At 33.1% G+C, this 14151-nt stretch overlaps 1 long non-coding RNA gene across 1 annotated transcript; it reads left to right on the top strand.

Annotated features, from left to right (window-relative positions):
• The first annotated feature begins 3880 nt into the window (after positions 1 to 3880).
• LOC140452584 (uncharacterized) lies at positions 3881 to 13383 on the top strand. Its single transcript, XR_011952222.1, has 3 exons — positions 3881 to 4000; positions 9580 to 9993; positions 13217 to 13383. It is a non-coding gene; the product is annotated as an uncharacterized lncRNA (long non-coding RNA).
• The last annotated feature ends 768 nt before the right edge of the window (positions 13384 to 14151 follow it).

Here is a 14151-nt window from a genome sequence, read left to right as displayed (position 1 = left end):
GAGTGTTATTAGCGATACATCTAATATGAAAAAACAATTAAGTAAATGATCTTACCTTTAAAAGATCTGTAGCATTACAATGTTGTTATTGCAAAGAAACATCAAAAAATTAATATAATAAATATAACAGCAAAAAATATAGAAACACAGAACGCTGGAAGATTCCCAATTTAACTAATTTGTTTTAAATTTCATTTTTGAAAACATTGATTGATTAAATCTATCAAAAAATATAATTGTCAATTTTGAATTGTTATATAAACAACGGCACGGCTAGGGTTCTTGACTGTTATGATCATATATCATGAAAATGAAGTATTTGAAAGCTCGACTGTCAGAAATGACAATCAGCTGGTGAGATTGAAGGAAAAGTTTTATAGATGTCAACATAAATGTTATGATATAATAAAAGAAGTTGAAGAAGAAAACAATAATTAAAAGTAGAATACGGAAGAATCAATTTTGTAGTATTAGTGCATGGTAAATTTGGCTTAAGTTGCTGATATCAGTTCTCTTATTTAATGCATTAGGTTGTTTCAAAATATGACACATCTCCATAAATTGTCTCTTATTAAGGTTACGTTCTCTACAGAGAATTCTAACATCATCAAAATTAACAGTATGTTTGGTGTTGATTGCATGTTCTGCAAGGGCACAAGTATGTTTAGAAAGTTTAATGTCACTACGATGTGAAGTAAGGCGTCCTTTAAGGGAACGGCCAGTCTGACCAATATAACATGCATCACATTCAGAACAGGGTATGTGATAGACTACATTCACTTGTTCCAAAAAGGAAAGAGGTGTTTTAATTTTAGAAAACAAGTTCCTGACAGTCTTAGCATTATTGATAGCAATCTTAACCGGGATATTGTTCTGTTTGTACAATTTAATAAGCTTTTCAGTAACATATGGGAAATAGGGTAGTGAAGAGTAATTTCTCCTAGCTATTCCTGACATGTACTCATTGTACCTGGCAACTTCTTCAGGTTTTATTACTGTCTTTCCAAACCTGTTCTGTACATTTATAAGTTTTGGGTGATATTTGGTTGTTATGCAGAGTACTTCCCTTTTATCCTTCCACTTTGAAATATAGATGCTACCGTCTCTTCGCCATTTGTGTTCTCCTTTCTTTAGATTGGTGTTTAGAAGAGCTTTTGGATTTCCTTTTCTGTTTCGTCTAAGAGTTCCTGTAGAATGAGTTTTTCTTTCCAAAAGGGATTTTGACAGCAAAATGCAGTTGTAGAAGTTATCAAGGAATAAATGATGGCCTTTATCCAAATAAGGTTCCATAAGTTGCAGTACTAACGACTCAATTTTAGATAATCCTTCTACATCTTCGGATTTTCCTTTATAAATTTTTATATTCAATACGTATCCGTCTGCTGTAGATAGCTCGTAGAACTTAATGCCATATTTCGCTTTTTTTCCTTTGATATACACCCGAAAACTCAGACGACCACGAACGAGAAGCAATGATTCATCTAGTGACATTTCTTCTGCAGGGTAATCAGCTTTTTGAAAATTGAGTAATAGTTTATCGAGCAGAGGATTGACTTTTTTCAGTGAATTAGTTCCTGTTGTTTCCTCTTTACAAGAACAGCTAAAACAATGCAGCATTTCTTCAAATCTTCTACCAGATTGGGTGTAATGAAAAACTGGTGCATAATAAAGTGGATTCATTGAAAACAACTTCCTTACAGAGGGGTATTTTATTTGACCCTGTAATATGCACATAGCTAAAAATGATTGAAGTTCCTCCATAGTAAATGGCCTAATGTATGCTTGTCTGCTGTATTTTTGCTTGGGCCTATTTACATTAATCAATATTTCAATGTATTTGTTCATTGAATCAAGAATTAGCTGCATAATTTCTTGATCCCAAAATTTAAAAAAATAGTCTGTAGCTTTAGGAGTATCTGTGTCAAAATTAAGATGAAGGCCACTTTGGGAATTGTCAAACAAAAATATTTGGAATATCTGCGACAATATCATCCCACTCGTTATCAGTTCCAATATCGCCCATCTCTAGCAAATTTTGTATATCATTACCTGTTTCGTCATTTTCTGGCTCAACTCTGTCTTCGTAATTTTCGTTTGAAAACAGATTCTCGTTTGCCAACGAATCTTCACCACTACTGGATTGATATGATGGATCTTGTAAATCATCATCAGAGCTATAAGGTTCTGATTCAGAACTTTCAAATTCATCTGTGCTCACTTCATCCATAAGTCCAAGAAGCCTTGCTTCTTCTCTAGAATCCATTTTCTGTAAAAACAAAAAATAGTATATTTACCGAAAATATAACCTCAACATTTTATTACTGCCTCAACAAATCTAGTCAAAATAAACAAAACACCAACAAAAACAACAAAAATGAAGTGATATAGTACCACGTGCTCGCCGCCTAACACACGTCTAATATTTCAAAGCTAAACTGACCGACACGGATAGTTCACAATATTTTATGTTATTTGCTGGGACACCTAAGGTGTTTGAATAGTATTTCATGTACAAAAATGTGCTTGGTAAGCCGCTTTGCGTTTTGGCCGTTCTCAACATTAGACGGGATATCGCGCTTTGTCCCAGAAAGTAGAGCGGCATATGCCGCTTTGTCCGCGAACGTGTTAATTAAAACAGGTGGATGCAATCTTAATAAACACGTGCAAAAAGAGTACCCGTTAACCATCGTCTTATTTTATTATTAAAAATGTAAACCAATAAACCAAATCTAACCTAACACTGGTAAAAAAAAGCAGTAATAAGAATAAAATGTTATAATATAATTAAAAATAACAATTTTTATATTTCATAAGAAAACATGAAATTAAAACTAAACCAACGTAACCAAATCCAACCTAACACTGGTAAAAAAAAAGCAGTAATATAAATAAATAAAATGTTATAAACTTTGTTTTATATAAATTTTTATTTTTCATTAGAAAACATAATTTTGAATAACTATGGCAACACTGGTTAAAATTACCCTTCTTGACCATAAGAAACAGTTGTCATTCCTGTCATGTGTCATTTCATGTTGTTTCATGGTAAATAATGGCGGTGGCTTTTAAAAATCGGGAATATTTCTCATGGAAATTACATAAAAAAGAACGTTTTGCACCGAATAAAAATTATTGCGCAATCATTAGTAAGTGAAGCAGAATTCATTGATATATCTCGTATGATCTTCGTAGACATGGTTCCGGCTTATTACACTAGTACCGAATTTGGTTTTACACGATGGTACTCCAGTTCATAACACTGCTCTTATTTACAATCATCTAAAAGATAACTTTCCTACGACGTAGATAGGCAGAGGGGAACCAACTGTTAGGCCACCTCGATCTGTATTAGGATTGTTGTGCTTATTTCTTCTATTTTTTTTTTATTTATTTTGTTAGGATACCTCCATCTGCATTATTTGCCCGATATTTTTTTTATTTTTCTGTAAGTCTGTGTTGCTGTGTTTTATATGTTTTAGTTTCTTTTCTATAACTTCTTTTACTTTTATAAGTTGTTGGTTAGTTGGGCTTATTACTTCTATTTTTTTCTCTAATTTATTTAATCATTTTCTGAATTCTTCTTGTTATTCTTTTGCGCGTATTTATCAAACAATAATAAATATTTGGACACACATTGAAATCCTTTATTTTGAAAGATACATTGACGCTGAAAATTAAGAAATGATCTCAAAATACTCATAATCATAGTTAAATCCATTTATCGTCTATTAAATGTCTACATCTTATATTTACAAGCGTTTTATATCTAGTTCAAGCTGAAAAAATAAAATATAATAATTCAATCAACAGCATTCATTCAAAATTAGTAAGATATTTAATTTGCTTTTTTTTTAGGTTCGCCATTTGTAAGTTCCGGCATGGCATCTTCTAATATCTTTTCGATCCCTACTTCGATGCGACGACTCCCAGTAACGGCACTATTCTTTTTGGGAAATCAGCGTATCTTAGTTGCCGAGTTCGAAATTTAGGAAATAAATCAGTGAGTAGACTACTTTATGTAATTAAAATATTTAAGTTGGAATAAATAAGATACTGGCTGGGGGATATAATTCGATTAATATTTTTACTAACGTTTTACAATAAATATTGTTTTTAAGAATAATTCAAACTTAACTATAAAAAGCAATTTTTTTTGAAGCTTGTATGAAGCTTCCATACTGGCGTTGTATTTCCTATGTATCCAACGATGCTTCCCGATGAGCCTTCCCTCTTGTATGTATGCTTTAAAGCCTGTTTCTTCTTCAATATTAGCCTCCTAAATTGTTTAAATTATCGCACCATCTTTTTCTTGGTCTGTTAATACTTCTTCATCCATATGGTGACTTATCTTGTGCTAGTTGTACTATCCTATCCTCTGTCATTCTACTAATGTAGTCGTTCCACTCCTATTTCCGTTTTGTCACCCATCACCCATTTATGTCTTCTATATTTCATGCTTTTAATGTTTTCGCTTCTGTGTAGAAGTATTTTCATCTCTGTTGTTTCTAGTAGTCGTCTCGTTTTAGATGTTTCAGGTCTTGTCTCCGCCGCGTATGTTAATATAGATCTAATTGCAGCTTTATAGATTCTTGTTTTTATTGTATTTTTTTATAGAGATTTTATGTATTTTATAGATCCCGTAGCTTTACTTGCTTTTAAGCTTTGTTGTGGTAGTTCTCCTTCAACATCTCCTTAACTACTTATATCTATTCCCAGATATCTAAACCTTGCTTCCTGCTTTATTATTTTCCCATCAATTTCGATTTTACATCGTAGTGGGTATTTAGATGTTGATATTATCATATTGTATTTCTTGTCTGTTGTATTGAAGATGTGTGTTAATCTTTGGAGCTCGTTTTCTGTCTCGGTGATTATTGCGACGTCGTCTGCATAACATAATACTTGGATTTCTTTCTTCCCCATTCTGTTACCATGCCCTTTACGTACTGCGTGTATTATTTCGTTCATTGTTATATTAAAAGAGAAGTGGGCTTAACGAGTAACCCTGTCTGACTCCGCTTTGTTCTGGTATCCACTGTGTTAGTTTTCTATTTATCTTTGCCCGTATTCGATTATGGAAGTAGATGTTTTCGATGGCTTGTATAATATTGATTGGTATGTTTCTTTTATACAATAGGTGTAAGACGTCTTCTACTGGGATGCAATCGCCTTTATCAGTTATAGTACAAATACGGCGGCTACGCAGGATCGTTCGGATCTGAATACTTATTGTTTATTTGATAAAGTTGTTAGTTTATTGATTTTGTTGGTTAGGACTTTTGTGGTAAGCTTAAGTGCGGTGTTCAGTAGATTTATACCTCTATAATTCTTTATCTCCTTTCTTGAACATTGGTATCATTATGATGTTTCTCCATGCGTCTGTTATCTTGCAGTGCAATATTAGTTTTTGTTTAAGTTTTGTCATCTCTAGGGTTATACTTTCTCCTCCGTGTTTTAGAAGCTCTTTGGTTATTCCGTCTGGTCATGGTGACTTTTGATGGTGCTATTTTTGAGTGAATTTATGGCTATCTCTATTTCCTGAAAACCGATTTCTATTTCGTATCTTTTTAATTCAGGTACATTATGGTGTTTAATTATTATTTTTCTTTCCTTTAAACAATTCCGTCAGGTATCTTTCCCATTCGTTTGCTGGTATGTTCCAGCTTGCGTTTATATCTTCGATGGGTTCTATTTGTTTCAGCTGTATCTTCTGTGCTAGCTTCCTTTGGTACATTTTTCTTGCACTTGTTCCACAGTGATTCTATATTGAGTTTTTTTTCGGGGAATTTCCTGTAGAAAATGTTTTGGTGTTATTTTAATTCTTATTTTTGCTAGTTCTAGTTTGTGTTCACTCCCTGCGTCTGCTGAGTTTAAAGTTCGGATATCTAGAATCTGCTTTGGGTGGATTTTTCTATTAGTGACTATACAATTAATCATAGATTTGTGCCCCCTGGAGTTTTCAAATGTACAGTTATGATAATATGAGCCAACAATCTCTGTAATTTTTACATTTATTTTTATCTCTTTTTTGTGTATAGAGCTTATATACGCCAGGTTTTAATCTTCTGAAATATTTTATTGTTTGATTAGATATTTATCAAAGATCTCTGCTAACAATTCTGTTGGTATTGACTGTCCGAGTTTTATCAATTTAATGGGTATCTTTACAGGCTCTGTAACTTTCCCGTATTTCATTTCCTTTAAGGTTCGTCTTATATCGTCCACGTTGCTTAGTTTTACTTTTTCTTCTTCTATTGGATCTGTTCTAATGTTTGTATAATTTATTTCACAATATCATCTTGCGTCCGTAAATAGGGATTTGTAATATTCTTCTCACTCTAACCTACCTACGGGGTTTAATCTCTCTGTTCCTTTGTGATCTTTTCTGAAGTTTATTATAAACTTCCAAGCTTTAAATACTCCAGTTACATCCGTATATCTGTTTATTTCTTCACATTTTTTGTTCCACGTTTCGTTTTTTCTGTTGGTCACAGTGTTCATAACTTTCCTATTACAGTAAGTGTATGTTCTCCAGTCTTCTAGATTTTGTGTTTGGAGCCAGATTCGATAGGCTTTCTCTTTAGTATCTACAAACTCTCTTATTTCTTGTGACCACCACTCCGGATCTTGATGTCACACAGTTTCCTATAGCCTCTTGTTATATTTGTTTATACTCATATTTCTGGATACTGTTTTTTATATTGATGGTCGCTGTTATTTTCCCGGTATTTAACTAACACATTTGCCATAGTTAAGTCATCCCATCCGCACTCCGCTCCCCGATACACCCGTACATCCATAATTTGTAGATTTGAGTGTTGACGTATGATGACATATTCAACAATTAACCTTAGCCCTCTTGTTGTCTGTGTCCATGTATATTTCTATATGTCTTTATAAGCGTAGAATCCATTTGTCACATTTATGATTTGTCCGATAAGCTCTCACATAAGCTAAAAGGTCGCACATCGTTTTAATTTAAAATAGCTTCTCCCTACTTCCTAATAATCTGAATGTTGTCTCTTCTTCCTGCTGTAGCATTTAAATCTACCAGGATGAATACTTCCTTGTTTTTCTTAATTCCTTCAAATACTGCCATTAGATTATCATTATCGTTTTAATCCATCCATATTCCGAGGCAAATTATCGAAACTTTTAGCATATTTAAATCGTTTTCCGAAGCACGAGTTTTATGTTCGGGGTTTTTCTCTTAGCCGATCTGTTTATCCATTATAAGATTACGAAACAGTAGACTACAATAGTCTTGATACCACTGTTTAAGAGAATACACACGCGTTTATATTTATTCTTAAAGATAAGTAAAATTACTTAAGTTGCTCTTTATCTCTTAAATTTCTACTCCTTTGTCTTAATACTAGTTAACTAGTTACACCTACTTTTGCATACTATAAAACTTTCTCCTCTGTTTTTTCATAAAGTAGCTCAATTTTGTTAAGTTCAGATAGGAATTAAGTTCTGTGGGGTATAGCACGGACTTTTGTCTGGGAAAACGGGTGCATACCACAACGTCAGTAATGGCGAAGGTGCAGATCATTTACGCTGCGCAGCCGGCATAAATGGCAACCGAATTCCACAATATTATTGAGATGATGACTTACTTTCAAAAACGAAAACTAGCTCCATAAACTATTAAAGATTTCCACAATTCCAGCAGGGTCCTTTTTTAATTTTTTTTGGGGATTGAAGTATTTATTACTAATTAATTCCATCCAGGTACCATTGTCATTTGTGAATTTCGTTCTTTCCCAGCTTTAAATATGGTATTTTTAGGGGATTAAATCACAATTGATTGTAATGAGAATTGCATTTTACAATAATTTTGACGATTCGACATCCAGTACAGAAATCTTTTTAAAATAATTTATAAATTAAGAAATTATGTTAAAATATAAACTTTACCATTAATTTGGTACGAAGAGCTAATTGGTAAGCATTTTGAAACGTTAAAATAAATGTAAAATGAAATTCTCATTACAATCCATTATGGTGTAATTGCAAAGAAATACAATATCTGGATACTTTCCATTCTCCATTGTTTTTTAATTTAAATTTCCAGACTTCTATACTTAGTGATCTTTTCATTGTATTTAACATGCAGATTGTTGTTGTTAGATATCATCACTCCACCAGTTAATATTGTCCAGATTTAGCCACCTTTTCAGGACGTGATTTATTTTTTTGTTGGGTTGGCTTCTGTCGCTGCATTGGATCTACTGGTGGTTCGCTTCGTTGGATATGTCCCGCGGAGGAGGATCCTGGATAATCAGAGGCGAAAGGGTTGTTGAACTAAAACGGTCCTTTTTAGAATTTTATTAGCGAAAATATATAGTTATAAATTGACTGAATTTAATTAATAAGTATATGAATTGTAAATCGCGTTAGGACAGTTGTGGCTGTATCCTCTGCAATAGACAGTTATCATTGTGCAATGAGATCGGGAAACCACAGAAACCCTATCCCTCCCTGTCTATCGAGCTCGAAGTGAACATTTACTGATTATTGCTGCGATAAAAGAGTGGAATTGCTTCCAGGGTGTTAATGTATTCATCAGGGAGTTCGTTGCTGGCAAGGCCCAGTAATTTAGTGGGGAGGATAGGGAGTTTGGGTTTAGGACGTCTTTTGAATACATTGTCCATGGATGAGTAGGTTCTGAAGTTTGGGCCACGGATGGTTTTGATTGTGTAACTACTGCTCAGAGAGGAGAGCCTCTCATTGATGGGTTGGATGTTCTACAGTTGATGAATGAGGGCGGAGAGGTAGTCATACCGTTTGTTGTTTACTCTACGCAGGATTCCCCGTTCCAATCCCAGCAGTCTTTGTGTGAGGTGGCAGTTGAACAAGATATAAAGATTAAATCTATATTCAATCACCGACCTGATAAATGTTTTGTATGTATGTATGAGTGTATGTGGGTGTGTCCGTGTCAAAAAATAATTACCCATTGTCATTTATAAACAAGGAATTTTACAAGACTGGAGAAGTGAAACAACAAAACGTCACAAGTAATCCAGAAACACTCACAAGAAGAGATTCAAAGATGACAATAATACCATATTGAAAGGGCTTAGAAGAAAAATTAAAAACTAGAGGAAATAAGTACATCACATTATCATCAGCCGTTTTGAGTCCACTTCTGGACATAGGCCTCCCGTAAATAATTCCACTGCATTCTATTTTGAGCACCCTGAATCCAGTTGTGCTGAATGCGCTTGATGTCATCTGACCACCTTGTTGGAGGACGTCCTCGATTACGATAAACATCGTGTCTAGGTCTCCATTCAAATATCACAACAACATCACGTCAACATCACAATAACATCAAAAAAAAACAATACACTAAGATATTTCATGTCCAAAACCAAATTTAACAACAGAAGATTTCTATGTACGGAACATACATCAAAAACAGAGGCTTAGTAGAGAGAAGCTAAAACTTAGTGTTAGCCAAAATTTGATCTTAGGCTCCTGGCGACCATGTTTTCTATTTCAAACCATTCAACAACTTATCTTTCGTTATTGGTTAACAAATTTGATAATGTTTAATATTTTTGGTTTTAGGTATCATGGATCAGACACAGAGATATTCATCTCCTCACAGTGGGAAGCTATAAGGCAAATTAATATTTAAATGGGAATAAGCTACAATTAAAGTTAGTTTATTGACGTTTCAATTTCCACTTCGAAATTATTAGTAAATTACTAATGTTTATATTTTGAGAATGATTTCCGAAGCGGAAATTGAGAGGTCAATAAACTAATTGTAACCTTTATTTGTGGCTTATTCCCATTTAAATATTAATTACTTTTGAATGCCACAAGAACATTGTTTCAGTTTTCACGCAAATCACCATCCTGAAACAGATGACTGGACTTTCCAGATCAGATGGGCTCAAAAGAGAGAGGCTGGTACTTATGAATGTCAGATTAGTACCTAACCAGTAAAAAGTCATTTCGTCAACTTAAATCTAGTCGGTAAGTTATTTTACTATTTTATCAGTGTTTTGTTAAATGTTTTTAATGCATTATACTAGGGGTATAAAGAAGATAGAAAAACAGAATGTTTAATATACATTTATTACAAGATTAAGATTAAGATTAAGATAAAAAATTATCTTAGCATGTAAAATTCAGCATAAAACAAGTCGCGTTAACAGCTTTGGAAGAAGTTGTAAATATAAAATATAACTGAAGAACAAAAAAGTTCTCCCAAAAGTTAGACCTAGAAATTTTATTTCTTTTGACTGTTCTAAAGGTAAATTATGACTAGTTGTGAGGTGTGTTTTATTTTTATTAAAAATAATGTATCGTGTTTTTTCAATAAAAAAAAACAAATTCCGTTTTTATCGTTCAATTATAAAGCCGATTTAAGAAACTCTTTATAATTTTAGTTGCTGCCATTACATTATTCGATTTAGTATAAATAAAAATGGCATCTGCATAAAAACTAGCTTTAATGGATGCTTTAATTACATTTATACTACTATTAAAAGCGATTAAGCATAAAGTTGGACTAAGAATCGAACCTTGAGGAATACCATTGTCTAGTATCTTAGAAGATATATCAAATATAGATACTAGTTCAAATACCAAAAGCTGCGAACATAATACATGCGGCACAAAACAGAGAAACCTATCGTTTGATGGTCGCCAACCTTCGGTAGAAGACGGTACATAAAGAAGAAAAAGTATCTTAGATAAGCTTGTAACATCATTAATTCTAACTTGAATTGAGCGATTAAAATAAAAAAATTATAAATGCAAGTATGTGACCTTGAATGCCAGTATCTTTAAATGTTTGTAGAATACAGTGCCTCCATGCCCTATCGTAGGCTTGGGTTATATCGAAAAATATTGCAATTAGTTTTTGGATATTTGCAAAAGCTTCATTAATTGAAGTCTCTAATGCAACGTGATTATCTTATGTGGATCTACCTCTTCGAAAACCACTTTGGAAGTTAGTAAGAAAATTATTATTTTATAAGTACCATATAAGGCGGAGGTTTAAAATTTTTTCTAGGATCTTGCACATGCAACATGTAAGAGAGATGGGTCTGTAAGAGGTAGGGTTGTCTTTTGGTTTGTTAGGCTTAATAATGGGAATGATTATTGCTTGAGACCAGAGGTCTGGCAATTCATGCTTTAGGAAGCAGGTATTAAATAAATCTAACAGAATTAATTTGGCTTCGAATGGTAAGTTTTTTATGAAGACTGGTAGAATATCATCTGGTCCTGCAGCTGTATTTTTTATATTTGAAAGAAAACTCTAACTCTTGAAGAGTTATAGGAGCATTTAAGGGGCTGTCAGAGTTGTTAATGAGGATTGTAGAAGCTTCTATGTTTTTCTTGTAAATTAGGGATTCATAAGAAATATTTTTGTCGCTATCAGCTAAAGCGATTAATTTATTATTGTGTGTTAAGGTGTTAATATGTCTATAAGAATTAGAGCCTTTAAGTTTACGAATTTTAGTCCAGATTATGTCGGAGGGTGTTAAAGAATTGATAGATGATACGTACCATCTCCAGGTGTGATTGCTAGAAGATAGAGCAAGTACTACTTCATTGTTCCACGAAGGTACTGGAGGTCTTTTTCAGAGCTTTGTTTTACCTATATTATTTAAAGCTGCTTCTATAAATATCCTGTTTAAGGAGGTAATATTAGAGTTTATATCATCACTTGGATGATAGTTTTTAATTTTCTTTTCAATCTCGACTTGATAAGACGACCAGTTTGCATTCCTTAATTTCTAGGATTAATAGATTGGAAAATTAGGAGATCGAATTGCATTTAATGATATGCAGATAGGAAAGTGATCACTGTCATATAACGATTTTAAAGTATTCCACGTGAGAAACGTTGATAAGGATTGACTACATAATGATAAATCTGTGGCGGAAAAAGAGCCGTTATAGAAGTTAAATCTGGTAGGTTCCCCTGTATTAAGTAATAATAAATGAGAAGAGTCAATAAGATGTTTTATTAGGTTACCGTATTTGTCTGTTTTCGAGATTCACCATGCAGAATGATGACAGTTCATATCCCCTAAAATTATTTTTCTGTGTGGAATTTGATCAAGAAGGTTATTTAGTTCTTATAGGTCTAGCTCGCTAGGATGTGTTAAATAAATGTTGGATATATTAATATGTTTTTAATATGTAATACTCACTGCTACAGCTTCGAGATTAGTACTTAATGCAATTGGCTTAGCTTCTAGGTCTGTACTTAACAAAGATAGCTACTCCGTCACTGGCCTATTGTGCTAGTCTGTTTTTTTTGAAAACATTGGTAATTTCGAAGATTTATATTAACTTGTTTAAAATGAGTTTCTTAAAGACATAAGATCTTTGGGCATAATTCATTTATTAAAAGTTTTAATTGTTCTAAATGAGTATAAAACCCATTAAGATTCCACTGTAAAATAAAGGAATTGGACATGTTATAATTCTGCCTGAGATAATTGTTCATCTGTCTCTTCTGTGGAAGAGATATTATTGGGGTTTAGTTTTTTTTTAATATAGGCTATGGGAATAAGCTACAATTAAAGGTTAAAGTACGTTTATTGACGTTTCAATTTCCACTTCGGACCTTCTTCGGTCGTTCTTAAAATACAATCAAAAAGGTTTGTATTTTGAGAACGATTTCCGAAGTGGAAATTGAAACGTCAATAAACTTACTTTAACCTTTAGTTGTGGCCTATTCCTATTTAAATAGTAATTACTTTAAAATGCCACAAGAAAATAGCTTCAGAACAATATTAAGAAACCGTTATGGGCCCAGCGTTATTCAAAATTTTTTTGTATTTTGAGAACGATTTCCGAACTAGAAATTGAAACGTCAATAAACGTACTTTACCCTTTAATTGTGGCTTATTCCCATTTAAATAGTAATTACTTTAAAATGCCACAAGAAAATAGCTTCAGAACAATATACTTGAGTTTCTTTTATTTTAACATATTTATGGGAATATAGCAGTGAATCAACTGCATTTTTAAATCAAAGATATATACATTCTATTGTTGGCAATTCTGGAAGCGAATGATACGTTACGTGGACCAACTAATAAACCAACGGCTATAATGTAGTTATGAACTTTAGTTCCTTCAAGACTAGAAAAGAATATTTAAACATTTTAACACAAGTAGCTTAAACTACCACATTAAGAATATTTATATACATACTAACATATCCTTCTTTTAGGTGAAATCCTAGCTGCAATGCAAACAGGCTCCGCTGGATTGTCCAACAGCTTATTCAACACCTTCGCTCTCATAATAGTTTCTTACATATACACATCCTGCTATTTTAGCCACCTTGAGATAAACCAAGGAAGTTGAAGGATCTTTGGAAAATAGAAATTTGTAAATAGCTGCATATTCTTCTTAATCTTAAGTAAAACATTGTTAATGCAATCTGTTTTGTCGGAATATCCCTAAAAGACTAAAATACTAGTGGTATAGTGGTATATATATATATATATATATATATATATATATATATATATATATAATATATATATATATATATATATACAGATTGAACGAATTCAAACGGAACATACAATTTAATATATGTCTGTTTGAACTGCATTTGAAATAGTGGACCAATATAAAACTTGGACAAAAATAAATCCATACCCAATGATAGACATTGTATAAAATATCGTTCAACTATCTGTCTCCTTTAAAGGAAAGAGGAGCTTGCCTAATAGTCGGAGAGATAGAGCCGAAATTTTGGAATGATCAGTAATATGACATTTCTCTATTGGAATATATTCATTGTAACTGGGTTAAGACTTTGCCTTACAGGCGGACGCCCCTCGTGGTACAGGGGGTGGCTATACAGGGATGAAGTTGTAATTTTTTTCGAAAAAATTAACGATCGATAATATGGCTGAAAATTTGCCCAGAGTAAGATCTTGGTATAACTAGACGAAATCCCAAAGGGCGGACGCGAGAGTGGATACATAAGGGGTGGCGGACAGGGGTGAAATTGCAATTTTTTGGGGAAAAATTAGCGGTAAGTAATATGTCCGCCATTTTCATGGCTCATTATTTAGCCCCCAAAAACTCTAAATCCAAAAGAGCGGACAGCTGGGTTGGTACAGAGAGCCATAAAACGGGGTCAAATGTACC

Source organism: Diabrotica undecimpunctata, chromosome 11, assembly GCF_040954645.1.
Source record: "Diabrotica undecimpunctata isolate CICGRU chromosome 11, icDiaUnde3, whole genome shotgun sequence".
NCBI classification, from domain to species: domain Eukaryota; kingdom Metazoa; phylum Arthropoda; class Insecta; order Coleoptera; family Chrysomelidae; genus Diabrotica; species Diabrotica undecimpunctata.
This window is presented reverse-complemented; position numbering and strand designations above follow the sequence as displayed.